The following is a 14,046-nucleotide window of genomic DNA, read 5'->3' on the forward strand; positions in this document are numbered from 1 at the left end:
AGTTAAATAAGCAGGGTGGCAATATACAGCCTTGACGTACTCCTTTTCCTATTTGGAACCAGTCTGTTGTTGCATGTCCAGTTCTAACTGTTGCTTCCTGACCTGCATACAGGTTTCTCAAGAGACAGGTCAGGTGGTCTGGTATTCCCATCTCTTTCAGAATTGTCCACAGTTTATTGTGATCCACACAGTCAAAGGCTTTGGCATAGTCAATAAAGCAGAAATAGATGTTTTTCTGGAACTCTCTTGCTTTTTCGATGATCCAGCGGATATTGGCAATTTGATCTCTGGTTCCTCTGCCTTTTCTAAAACCAGCTTGAACATCTGGAAGTTCACGGTTCATGTATTGCTGAAGCCTGGCTTGGAGAATTTTGAGCATTACTTTACTAGCATGTGAGATGAGTGCAATTGTGCGGTAGTTTGAGCATTCTTTGGCATTGCCTTTCTTTGGGATTGGAACGAAGACTGACCTCTTCCAGTCCTGTGGCCACTGCTGAGTTTTCCAAATTTGCTGGCATATCGAGTGCAGCACTTTCACAGCATCACCTTTGAGGATTTGAAATAGCTCAACTGGAATTCCATCACTTCCACTAGCTTTGTTCGTAGTGATGCTTTCTAAGGACCTAACAGAAGCAGAAGATATTAAGAAGAGGTGGCAAGAATACACAGAAGAACTGTACAAAAAAGATCTTCACGACACAGATAATCACGATGGTGTGATCACTCACCTAGAGCCAGACATCCTGGAATGTGAAGTCAAGTGGGCCTTAGAAAGCATCACTACGAACAAAGCTAGTGGAGGTGATGGAATTCCAGTTGATTTAACGTTAGAATGGATCAAAGGGTGATTCAAGTGTTCTGCTTACAAGAGTGGTTGAAGTCAAAGGCCATGGGCCTGTCAGAGGATGTGAGGGCTCTGTGAATTTTGAAGAACAAGTATATTGGGACTAAGGAAGACACAAGACTGCAAGAATGAGGATTGAGTCCAAATAAATGGGGTTTGTAAACTTAAGGTTTTAGCTACAACACAGTATGAAGTGATGGATATCTGATTTTATAGAATGGGTACCTGGGAACGGGTGGATTAAGTAGAACAGAGGTCAAGTCATCTGGACTGAGGAAGTTAAGGAAGCATTCCTTAGTCTTGGGTGTTGGATTCATCAGGTTGATGGCAGTAATTCAGGTGGAGAGGGAAACTTATGCAGGAAGTAGATGATGGTGGCAAGAGAATATAAAAGGTCCACCTGATGGAGTGGACCTTGAAAGAGAAATCTTGCAAGCGGTAAAAAGAACATCAAAGTGTCAAGTAAGAAAGCTTCAAGAGTGAGGACATACTACCTTTGGGGTGCTGGATGGAGTGTGGGAGGAGGGAAATCAAGAGAGCAGGCAAAAATGAGTCAATATTTTTAATTGCATGGTGGAGAGATAATGGTATCATTAACCTGTTTGGAAGGTCTAGAGGGGAGGTTTTGTTTTTTGGGTAGAAGCTTAATTTGAGGCCACGGGGAATGGTTAGAGATTGAATAGGCAGGAAAGAGGCCACGGCCATTGCAGGTTCGGGTGGGGTGAAATCCACAGGACCAAGCTCCTGCTTGTGACTGAGGGGTGAGCTCCTACCCCTGACCTTTGACCTCCAGGATCCGTGAACCATTGCGCCCAATGTGTTCCTTCCTTCCTGGAGGGAGAGCGGCAGGTGGAGTCTATGCGCCCTGGACAGAGCTGCAGAGGTGGTAACGGCCGGCAGAGGGCGCAGGAGCTCAGGCTGGAGCCACACGGGCGGGGCACCCGTCGCTGGGTAACAGTTGAGAACAGAGGTCGGTTGGAGAGCGGGCTCAGCCCGAGATTTACGGACAGTGGGCGTGGCCAGGGTGGGGGCGGGGCGAGGCGGTTCCGGAAGGAAGTGGTTCCGGGTCCCGCGGCCCGGCTGAGGTAGCAGTTGCCGTTGCTGTGGGAGGCGGCGTCATTGTGAGGGGCGAGGCCCGAGGGGCCGGCAGAGGCTGCGGCGGCGGCGGTCGAGGCGACGGCGGTAGCGGAAACTTCTCGGTCCGGTAAGCGGCCCTGGGGGGCGGGCGGGTCGAGGAGGCCCCGGCCCTCGGGGAGGGTGTGTCCATCGCCTGGGAGGAACGGTTCTTGGGGTAGCGGGTGGGGCGGTTGGGAGGACGCGGCGGCCCAGCTTGGGATCCCGGGGGACTGCTCCCTTATCTCTGGACACTAGATCGGTGCCTTATTTTAGACGCGGCGACCCGGGCACCTGCTGCTGGGGCCCTGACCCTCGCCCGTCGTCGGGCAGGCTTCGACCCCCGGCAGTTAGGAGCGTCTGTCTTGGGGACGGGCGGAGGGAGGGGGCGGTGCCCAGGGACGGAGCCCTTTTCCCAGAGGTGGCTGCCGACGCGTCGCCTGAGGGACCCGAGCCGAGGAGCCCCCGCTTTGTCCTCCCGAGGCTCTCCTGCCGGGAAGCGGCGTCTTGCTCTGGTAACCTCCAGAATGAGTAGTGAAGGCTGCTCTTTATCCTGCATTGGAAAGTAAAACTTGTCTTTTTAGAAACGTATATTGAAATTTTCATCTTCTGTGGTTCTCTGAGGTGTATTTAGGAAACTGGGCCGGCTACTGTCAGGTTTGCCCTGTCCATAGGTCGAGAGGGAAAGAAATCTGAGAGAAACTTATCCTCCCAAATATTTTCCTGCCGAGGTGCTTTTCGAGCTGCCTCTCAGGTGATTGCTTTTCTTTTCTGAAACAAACTGAAAACTACAGGTAGAAATCAAGAAGGTCTTTCAGACTTCTGGCCAGGCAACCTTCTTAACGTTTTTCTGAATTTGAGCTGGTACGACTGAAAGACTGGAATTTGAAAATAAAAGATTTTGATGTAGATTCATGATGAGTGCTTTATTTTTCGATGGTGTTTTAATGATAACGGTGTAGAATGCTTTATTTTTTCATGTGGTATTTTTTAAAATGGCTACTAAAATGTTCTTTTGAAAGCCCTGCTCTTTCACACCCTCCCCAGAAGCCTTTAAAACATCTGATTAGAAATATTCATATAGCGAAATATTTAATAATATATTTATGTATACAATTTCTAAACTATACAGAACCACGGTGAGGAAGATAACTCTTCTTTCACCATTCAAATAACAGTTGTGAATGTTGACGCTGGGGATACACCTTCTGTCTTTTTTTTTTGCAGAGATGAATGTATGAATTATGAAGTAGATTCTCTTTGGTAACCAGTTTTTTTATTTGTTTCCTAACTACATAGCATGCCATTATTTGGCTGCAGTAATTTACTTAGTTGGTTATTCCCAGTTTGTCACTACTTAAACACTAGCCAGGCTTCAGCAATACGTGAACCGTGAACTTCCAGATGTTCAAGCTGGTTTTAGAAAAGGCAGAGGAACCAGAGATCAAATTGCCAACATCCGCTGGATCATCAAAAAAGCAAGAGAGTTCCAGAAAAACATCTATTTCTGCTTTATTGACTATGCCAAAGCCTTTGCCTGTGTGGATCACAATAAACTGTGGAAAATTCTGAAAGAGATGGGAATACCAGATCATCTGGCCTGTCTCTTGAGAAACCTGTATGCAGGTCAGGAAGCAACAGTTAGAACTGGACATGCAACAACAGACTGGTTCCAAATAGGAAAAGGAGTACGTCAAGGCTGTATATGTCACCCTGCTTATTTAACTTATATGCAGAGTACATCATGAGAAACGCTGGGCTGGAAGAAACACAAGCTGGAATCAAGATTGCTGGGAGAAATATCAACCTCAGATATGCGGATGACACCACCCTTATGGCAGAAAGCAAAGAAGAACTAAAGAGCCTCTTGATGAAAGTGAAAGAGGAGAGTGAAAAAGTTGGCTTAAACCTCAACATAAAGAAAACTAAGATCATGGCATCTGGTCCCATCACTTCAAGGCAAATAGATGGGGAAACAGTGGAAACAGTGTCAGACTTTATTTTTTGGGGCTCCAAAATCACTGCAGGTGGTGATTGCAGCCATGAAATTAAAAGACACTTACTCCTTGGAAGGAAGGTTATGACCAACCTAGATAGCATATTTAAAAGCAGAGACACTATAAGCAAGGTGAAAAGACAGCCTTCAGAATGGGAGAAAATAATAGCAAACGAAGCAACAGACAAACAATTAATCTCAAAAATATACAAGCAACTTCTGCAGCTGAATTCCAGAAAAATAAACGACCCAATCAAAAAATGGGCCAAAGAACTAAACAGACATTTCTCCAAAGAAGACATACAGATGGCTAACAAACACATGAAAAGATGCTCAACATCACTCATTATTAGAGAAATGCAAATCAAAACCACAATGAGGTACCATTTCACACCAGTCAGAATGGCTGCTATCCAAAAGTCTCCAAGCAATAAATGCTGGAGAGGGTGTGGAGAAAAGGGAACCCTCTTACACTGTTGGTGGGAATGCAAACTAGTACAGCCACTATGGAGAACAGTGTGGAGATTCCTTAAAAAACTGGGAATAGAACTGCCATATGACCCAGCAATCCCACTGCTGGGCATATACACCGAGGAAACCAGAATTGAAAGAGACGCGTGTACCCCAATGTTCATCGCAGCACTGTTTACAATAGCCAGGACATGGAAGCAACCTAGATGTCCGTCAGCAGACGAATGGATAAGGAAGCGGTGGTACATATACACAATGGAATATTACTCAGCCATTAAAAATAATACATTTGAATTGGTTCTACTGAGATGGATGAAACTGGAGCCCATTATACAGAGTGAAGTAAGCCAGAAAGAAAAACACCAATACAGTATACTAATGCATATATATGGAATTTGAAAGATGGTAACGATAACCCTATATGCGAGACAGAATAAGAGACACAGATGCATAGAACAATTTTATGGACTCTGAGGGAGAAGGTGAGGGTGGGACGTTCTGGGAGAATAGCATTGGAACATGTATATTATCATATGTGAAACAGAACACCATTCCATGTTCGATGCATGAGACAAGGGCTCAGGGCCGGGGCAATGGGATGACCCAGAGGGATAGGATGGGGAGGGAGGTGGGTGGGGGGTTCAGGAAGGGGAACACATGTAAACCCATGGCTGATTCATGTCAATGTATGGCAAAAACTATTACAATATTGTAAAGTAATTAGCCCCCAACTAAAATAAATAAATTTATAAAAAAATAAATAAATAAAATTTTTGAAAAAAATAAAATAAAAGCAGAGACACTACTTTGCCAGCAAAGGTCTGTCTAGTCAAGGCTATGGTTTTTCCAGTGGTCATGTATGGATGTGAGAGTTGGACTATAAAGAAAGCTGAGCATAGAAGAATTGATGCTTTTGAACTGTGGTGTTGGAGAAGACTCTTGAGAGTCCCTTGGACTGCAAGGAGATCCAACCAGTCCATCTTAAAGGAGATCAGTCTTGGGTGTTCATTGGAAGGACTCATGTTGAAGCTGAAACTCCAATATTTGGCCACCTCATGCGAAGAGTTGACTCATTGGAAAAGACCCTAATGCTGGGAAGGATTGAGGGCAGGAGGAGAAGGGGGCGACAGAGGATGAGATGGTTGGATGGCATCACTGACTCGATGGACATGGGTTTGGGTAAACTCCAGGAGTTGGTGATGGACAGGGAGGCCTGGCGTGCTGCAATTCATGGGGTCGCAAAGAGTCGGACGCGACTGAGCGACTGAACTGAACTGAAACACTTCGTTGGAGAAATGTAAAATCTGCACATCCACGATTAGTGTTTTAGTGTACATTCCTAAGTGATAGAATTGTTGGTGTTTTTTTTTTTTAATGTGAATTTCCCTCTGGAAAGGATGTGCTGTTTTGCACTCCCACCAACAATCTGTGAGTGTCCTTTTCCCCACCCTAACAAAAAGCAACAGTTAAAGGATTTCTATAGCAATCCTTCAGGGCCATTTATGTTCTTCTGCAATCAAGTACAGGTTTCCTCCTCTAGATGGCCTCTTCTTCCCACCCCACCCCGCCCACATCCCCCATGCCGCTTATTTTTTGATGACATTCTTCCCGCCCGCCCCCCACACTGCTTATTGGTTGATGGCAGTTCTATTTCTCATATTCTGTTCTACCTTCACTAGTTTCCTAAAGAAGGGTTATCTCGGTGAGGCAAAGGCATTATAAAGTGAACAGATTTGAAGTCGGGACTTCCTCGAATTCCAGTATATCTGATTATCTTGAACATGGACAGTTTGCTCAACTCTGAATTGGAGGTTATAGTGCCTTTACCTTGCATTTCTTGCAGGGTGATTTTAAGGGTCAAATGAAAGTACATTTAAACATACTTTGTCTCATTGCTAATTTTTACCGTATTGTAAAAATGTCAGAGCACATGAGTATATTGATTTTCTAATGTTAATTTCTGAATTCAGAAAGCTGTTCTGTGATACCCTTTGCCCCCACTCTTTCACCTTTTAAATTTGGAGTTTTACACTGATGCCCTAGATTATATTGAAAATGATTGATATAAAAGAGTTATGAAATTAAGTGAATGAATGAATCCGCTAATGTTGAAGGAGAAAATAATTAAAAGCACTATATGTAAAGCTGAAGGGGACAGATAAAAAGCTAAATAAAACACAGTCCTTGAGATCATGATGAATAAAACATAGTCTTTGTGCCCTACAGGCTACAGAATATCCAGGCAGCTAGAGGACATAAAAGCTGCTTTCCAAATTTAGACGGCAATTTTAGATGTGATGCAGGATGTCAACTATTCTCAAGTGTGCTAAAGTCCAATTCTGCTGACCAGGCAGTCACTTCAGAGTCAACTTTCTGAAGGTAGGAGTTGCAAAGCAGGGAAGTGTTAATGTTGGAGTCTGAGACCCTGGATTCTGATTTTTCATCTTTCTTTTGGGGCTGGTTGGTTAACTTTTCTGAGGCTTGGTTTCTTCATCTGTGAAATGGAGGTAATGCTGGCTTCCTCAAAGGCTTATGAGGATTAAATGAGATAGTGTTTGCAAAACAACTTAGTGAACTAAGAAGTACGGGTACTTTTGTGATCCTTCTTATCCAGTGAAGACTGAGCTTCTGCAGTAAAGAAACTGGGTCTCTTCTGACTTTGTATGATTTGCCCCTGGCAGTTGCTAGCAGTGAGTAATGTTTGCCAAATTAACATAAAATGTGACTGCTGATAAAAATTCAGTCTGGACATTTGAAGAAGGTAATATATAAATGTGGAATATTGAGAGAAATTGGCTACATTATTTTGAGTTCATAGTAAGGAATCAAAGGAAACACTGAACTAATTGGAGCTAGACAGATTTCTACTATGACTGTCATTCTACATTATGTCCTCAGTGCCATGCACATAATTTTTCCTTATCAATAATAAACCTGCTCAAGTTGCTCCCATTTCAAAACCTCCTGCCTAGACCCCTATCCCTCAACTGCAACCCAGCTTCTCTCCTCCCCTGCCAGACAGACTGTTAGAAAATGTTGTTAGTAACTGGCTTTCTCAGTCTCCTTACCTTCCTCAAGCCATGTATTCACACTGTTCATTCCTTTTATTGAGTCTCTATATAGTTTTTGCTATGAAAGTCTCCTTTATTGAAACATCCTTCTATGCTCCAGGGTTCCCGCCTTCCTCGGAGGATGTTCGTTCTCAGTCTTGGCTGGTTCATCTCCTCGAAAGGTTAATGTTCCTGTAGGCTTGATCCTTATCCCAGTATACCAGCTTTGGAATAATTTATAGAGCATTGAGGCAATCTGATGTTTGAAGGTTTGGTAGAATTCCCCTGTGAAACAATCTGGGCCTGCTGCTTTTTCATGTGATGTTTTCTTAATAGCTTTCTCTGTTTCTTCTATGGAAACTGGTCTGTTCAAGCTTTTTAATGTGGTCAATTTTAGTAATAATCGGTTTTTCTAGAAAATTATCCATTTCATCAGGGCTTTCAAATTTATTGGATAGAGGGCTATAAAATAATCTCATGATTTAAAAATTTTCTTCTATTTCAATGGTTATTTCCCCTTTGCTCTTTTTTATTTTGTGTATTTGTACTTTCTCTCTTTTCTCCTAGTCAAGTTATATTATTTAGTGGTTTATCCATTTTAATTTTTCCCAAAACTACAGAATTCTGATTTATTACTTAGATCTACTTTTCTCTTCCTCTACTTTTATCTTTATTTCCTTCCTTGTGCTTTCTTTTGGTTTACTTTGCTGCTTTTTAGTTCCTTTTTTTTTTTTACCTTGGAAATAAATTTATTTACTTTTATTCTTTCATTTTTATTGATAAATATGTTTAATGCAATGAATTTTTCTTTGATGACAACTTTAAATGCATCCCATAGAATCTGATATGTAAAGCTTTTATTGTCATTATTTCTTTAAAGATCTATGTTAGAGTATCCAGGAGTTGTTTAATAAGAGGTTTTAAAATTTCTAGGTGAAATTTGTTTTTTGTTTTTATTAGTAAATTAGTTTTATTGCGTTATGATCAGAAACTTTTGTTTGTAATGTTTCTATTATGTGCAGCTAACTGATGTGTTCTTTGTGACCTAATGTATGCTCATTTTTGGTGAATGTGATGTGGAAACTTCAGAAGAATATTGTCTAGTATCAAAATGTAGAGTTTGATAAATATACTTAAGATTTACCCTATTGATTTTGCTGTTTAGATCTTCTATCTCATTTTTGTCTTAATACCACTAAGCATGTTATATGAAAGTCTCCTATTATTAGTGTTTCTATATCTCCTTGCATCTATTGTAGTTTTTGTTTCATGAAGGTGGTTGCAGTGTTACTTGTTGTAAATAAGTATATTTTTATTTGTTCTGTCTTCATCAAGGATTGTGACTTTTAACATTAAAGTGTCTTTCTTTGACATGATGAATGCTTTGGGACTTGAATTCTGCTTTGCCTGATTCCAGGTTTCCCACCCCTGCTCTCTTTTTATTTCCGTTTGCCTTGTATAATTTGGCCATCCTTTTATTTTTAACCTTTCACGAATACTTTGTTTTAGATGTGTATTTTATACAAATACTTGTTTTGTGAGCCAAATTGAACCTGTTTATTTTAGTAGGTGAGTTAAGCCCATCACATTTACTGTTAGGACTGATATGTTTGGTCTATCATAATATTTTATAATCATGTGTATTTTGTTATACTTGCTATTTCTTTATGCTGTGATGTGTAGTTTTTGCTCTTCTATTTTAAAAAGAGGAAGGTTTTTATTTTTGTCTAATGGTTAACCTTTGTACTTATACCTTTTAAAATGCCTTTGCTCCCCATTTGTGTGCTAAGTTGCTTCAGTCATATCTGACTCTTTGCGACCCCATGGACTGTAGCTCTCCACGCTCCTCTCTCCATGGAATTCTCCAGGCAAGAATACTGGAGTAGGTTACCATGCCATTCTCCAGGGGATCTTCCCAACCCAGGATCGAACTTGCGTCTCTTAGGTCTCCTGCATTGGCAGGTGTATTCTTGACTGCTAGCACCACCTGAGAAACCCACTCCCCTATTTATTTAACCTTTTTTTTGTATGTGAGAGAAATACAACTGTATTCATGAAATCAGAGTAGAATAATAATAGGCAACAGTGAGGTTCTATATCCACTTCCAGCTCCTCCTTACTGGTGGTGACAGCACCCAACCACTGTGGCTAGGAGAATAAACTGACCTGCTCTCCTGAGGTCTGACTTCCTCTGATCTCTGATTGCCCTCTTGTTCTGTGGGTTCTGAGTTGATCTGGTTCTGTGCTGGCAGTGTGGCATCTTTGTTACAGAGGCTTTCCTGGTCAGTTTTTTGCATTTGTAAATGCTGAGTTCACATTTAGTATGGAATCTCTGTCAATTGTTGTTGTTGTTTGTTTGTAACAGCTTTACCGAGTTATAATTAATATACCACACAATTCACCCATTTAAAAGTCTACAATTCAGTGTTTTTTTAGTATATTCACAGAGTTGTGTAACCATCATCACAGTCTAGTTTTAAAACATATTCATCACACCAAAAAGAAACCCTGTGCCCATTTCCCCCAATGCCTCCCCTCCCCCTACCACACCCAGGCAACTACCAGTCTACTTTCTGTTTCTATGGATTTGCCTATTCTGGACCTTTCATATAAACGAATCTTGTAATATGTGGTCTTTTGTGAGTGGCTTCTTTCCCTTACCATAATGATTTCAAGATTCATCCCTGTCTGACTGTGTATCAGTACTCCATTCCTTTTTATGGCCAGATAATATTCCATTGTATGGGGATACCACATTTTGTTTATTCATTCATCTCTCAATGAACATTTGTGTTGTTTCTGCATTTTGGCTATTGTGAATAATGCTGTTATGAGCATTTGTATATAAATTTTTATGTGGACGCATGGTTTTATTTATTTTGGGTATATACCTAGGATTAGACTTGCTGGGTCATATGGTAACTGCTATGTTTAATTTTTTAAGAAACTGCCAGACTGTTTGCCAAAGTGACTGAATCATTTCATTTATTTTCCCTGGGATACCTGGTAATTTATTCTTCCCTTCTGAGATAATTTTTGGGCTTCCCTTGTGGCTTAGCTGGTAAAGAATCCACCTACAATGCAGGAGATCTGGGTTCCATGCCTGGGTTGGGAAGATCCCCTGGAGAAGGGAACGGCTACCCACTCCAGTATTCCGGCCTGGAGAATTTCATGGACTGTATAGTCCATGGAGTTGCAAAGAGTCGGACATGAGTGAGCGACTTTCACTTCTGTGATAATTTAGTCTTTTTCTCCCATTCTTTCCCTTTAGTTCAGTTAATTTTTTTTCAGTCATATCACTCTGTTTTTTGTTATGTTTCTGTTCTTAGTTTTTAAATTTCTGATTCAAGGTGAGTTTTTTAAATATACATTCCTAAATGCTTTGGGATATATTCTGTTTGGTGTATAAAGTTAGAGTTTGCTTCTGCTTCATGTTTTTTGGGGGACAAATTTTCCTCAGTTGAGAAATTGTCTTTTCCTGCTTTCTTGTAAACATATAGGGGTCATCAGATTAAAAGTTTTTCAGATCTAATGAGTATGAAATGGTATCTCATTGTTTTAATTTTATCTTCCTGAGTAGGTAGTGTTGGATATCTTTTTGTATGTTTATTGGACAGTTATGTTTCCTCTTTGTTGAAAACTCTTAAGGATGGAGTTGCCATTTATTGAGGTGGGGCAGACTTTGAGAGGAGCAGATTTTGGAAGGTGTGGAGTTTGCTCTTGAACATGTTTACAGCGTCCAGCAGTCTGTTGGATGTGGAAGGCTGCAACAGAGAGGATAGGTGAGGGCTGGAGATGGCAACTTGGGGTTGTTAAGACATAGAGAGTATTTAAAGCCATGAGATTGAAGAAAAGTGCAGACTGGGAAGAGAGTGTAGACAATGAAAAGTCAGACTGAAGTCACTATTTAGAGGAAGACTGGCTTCACTATTTAGGGATCAGGATGGTGAGGAGGGAGATAAGGAAAAACCAGTAAAGGAGACAGAAAGCATTGTTAGAGGTATGAGGAAAACCAGGAAAGTGTAGCATTCTGGAATCCAAGTGCAGAAAATGTTTCTGGGAGGAAGGTGTGATTAACCATCTGGTACTGCAATTAGATCCAGGAGAAAGAGGGAAAAGAACCATAGGATTTAGCATGGAGTTTGTTAGTGATCTTGGCTAGAGCAGTTTGGTGGAGTGGAAAGGTAGATTGGTGAGGGGACAAGTAGAATGGGAGGAGAAGAATGTGAGAGAATGATTGTGGTATACAGGCAGCCCTTTGAGGATTTTGTTTGTAAATGGAGAGAGAGGTTGTATGGTGATGGGAGGGACCTAATGGGGAAGGGAGGTGATGCTATGGAAGGAGAGCAGAACTGCTGGAGCTCGGCCCTTCAGGCAGGTGAGGGGATGTGTCCAGTGCTGTCCTGGCAGGAATGGCCTTGTTTGGTACCAGCATCCCCTTCAGCATCCTCCTGGGAGTGGATAATCCTGTTGTCCAGTCATCTTTCTATGTTCAAGGGCACACAGATTCATTCACTGCCTTTAAAGGGTTCACTCTGAAGGAACAGTATAAATGAATTTCTCTTTTGTTATTGATACCTCCTTCTCCCCAGTCACAAACTCTGCTGGTGTTTCTTTTTCTTTTTTTCCTCTCTAGCTCTGTCCTTTGCTAGTCACAGGTGTTTTGTTTAGTCACTAAATTGTGTCTGACTCTTTGCGACCTCTGTCTGTGAGGTTTCCCTGGCAAGAATATATGGGGGAGGGATGGACTGGGAGTTTGGGACCATCACATGCAAACTATCCTATACAGGATGAATAAACAAGAAAGTCCTACAGTATAGCACAGGGAACTGTATTCAATAACCTGTGATAAACTATACAGGAAAAATGTGAAAAAGAATATATATGTATGTATAACTGAGTCCTTTTGCTGTACAGCAGAAATTAAACACAACATTGTAAATCAAGTATACTTCGGGAAAAAAAAAAAAGATTTCTTCATGTCTTTTCATGACTTGATTTAAAAAAAAATACTGGAGTGGATTGCCATTTCCTTCTCCAGCAGATATTCCCAACCCAGGGATCAAACCCACGTCTCCTGCATTGACAGACAGATTCTTTATCTCTGAGCCACTTGGGAAGCTCAGTGGAGCATGCAAGGACCTGCTGTCCTACCCAGTTTCATTCAGGGATTGGCAATCTTTTTGTCAAGGACCAGATAGTAAATTCTTGCTTGGAGAATCCCCATGGACAGGGGAGCCTGGTGGGCTACGGTCCATGGGGTCGCAAAGAGTCAGACTCGACTGAGCAATTAAGCTCAGCAGCAAATAGTAAATATTTTAGACTTTGTGGGCCACATACAGTCTCTGTTGCATATTCTTCTTCTTCTTTCTAAACAATGCTTTAAAAATGTAAAAACCATCTTAGCTCTAGAGTTTAAATGAATTCTCTTCTCTTATGCATTAAGTCCCTGAGCCACTACTAATCATTACTAGCTGATGAACCCAAAAAAGCAAATGCAAACAAAGTTACCTTAAAAAAACCTTTGTTGAGATATATTTTTACAGGTTTAAAATGTACAGTTGAATGATTTTTGATAGTGATAGTTAGCAGAATTGTGCAATCATCTCCATAATATCTGGTCTAATCTTACAGCACTTTCATCACCCCAAAGCTTTTTTTTTTTTTTTTTTTGCAGCTTTGAGGTATAACTTATATGCAATAAAATTCACTAATTTTAAGTGAATAGTTTGAATTTTAATAAAGCTAATTTTCATATTGGCAGAGGAAAATATTCTAAGTAATACTTCTTTTTATCACATAACCAGTAAATCTCACTTGTAAACATTTTCTCCCAAGTGACCTATACCTTTCCATTTAAGCCAGTAGTTTTTCTTTTTTTATTAATGAATTTAATTGGAGGATAATTTCTTTAAAATATTGTGGTGGTTTTTGCCATACATTGACATGAATTACCCACAGGTACACATGTGTTTCCCTATCCTGAACCCCCCTCCCACCTCTCGCCCCACCCCATCCCTCTGGGTTGTCCCAGAGCACCAGCTTTGAGTGCCCTGCTTCATGCATTGAACTTGCACTGGTCATCTATTTTGCATATGGTACTATACATATTTCAGTGCTATTCTCTCAAATCATCCCACCCTCGCCTTCTCCCACATATTTCAAAAGTCTGTTCTTTACATCTGTGTCTCTTTTTCTGCCTTGCATATAGGATCATCGTTACTGTCTTTCTAACTTCCACATGTATGCATTAATATACTGTATTGGTGGTTCTCTTTCTGATTTACTTCACTGTTTCATCTACCTCATTAGAACTGACTCAGAGGTGTTCTTTTTTATAGCTGAGTAATATTCCATTGTGTGTATATACCACAACTTCCTTATCCATTCATCTGCCGATGAACATCTAGGTTGCTTCCATGTCCTAGCTATTGTAAACCATGCTGCAATGAACATTGGGGTACATGTGTCTCTTTCAATTATGGTTTCCTCAGTGTGTATGCCCAGCAGTGGGATTTCTGGGTCATATGGCAGTTCTATTTCCATTTTTTTAAGGAATCTCCACACTGTCC

At 41.1% G+C, this 14,046-nt stretch overlaps 1 protein-coding gene across 21 annotated transcripts in view; it reads left to right on the plus strand.

Moving 5' to 3' along the window:
• The first annotated feature begins 1,926 nt into the window (after window positions 1–1,926).
• Window positions 1,927–14,046, plus strand: part of BCLAF3 (BCLAF1 and THRAP3 family member 3) — a 53,292-nt gene continuing 41,172 nt past the window's right edge. For 9 of the 21 annotated variants that reach the window (XR_014075882.1, XM_081566010.1, XM_081566012.1 and 6 more), the window contains exons 1-2: window positions 1,927–2,048; window positions 6,651–6,803. The gene's annotated coding sequence lies outside the window, so the exon portion shown is untranslated. Of the gene's footprint in view, window positions 2,049–6,650; window positions 6,804–7,536; window positions 7,657–14,046 lie in introns of those variants that run through there. The other 12 variants (XR_014075884.1, XM_081566011.1, XM_081566013.1 and 9 more) reach the window with 3 other exon arrangements.

Source organism: Giraffa tippelskirchi, chromosome X (assembly GCF_054371585.1).
Source record: "Giraffa tippelskirchi isolate mGirTip1 chromosome X, T2T-mGirTip1v1.2.pri, whole genome shotgun sequence".
In the NCBI taxonomy this organism is placed as follows: Eukaryota; Metazoa; Chordata; class Mammalia; order Artiodactyla; family Giraffidae; genus Giraffa; species Giraffa tippelskirchi.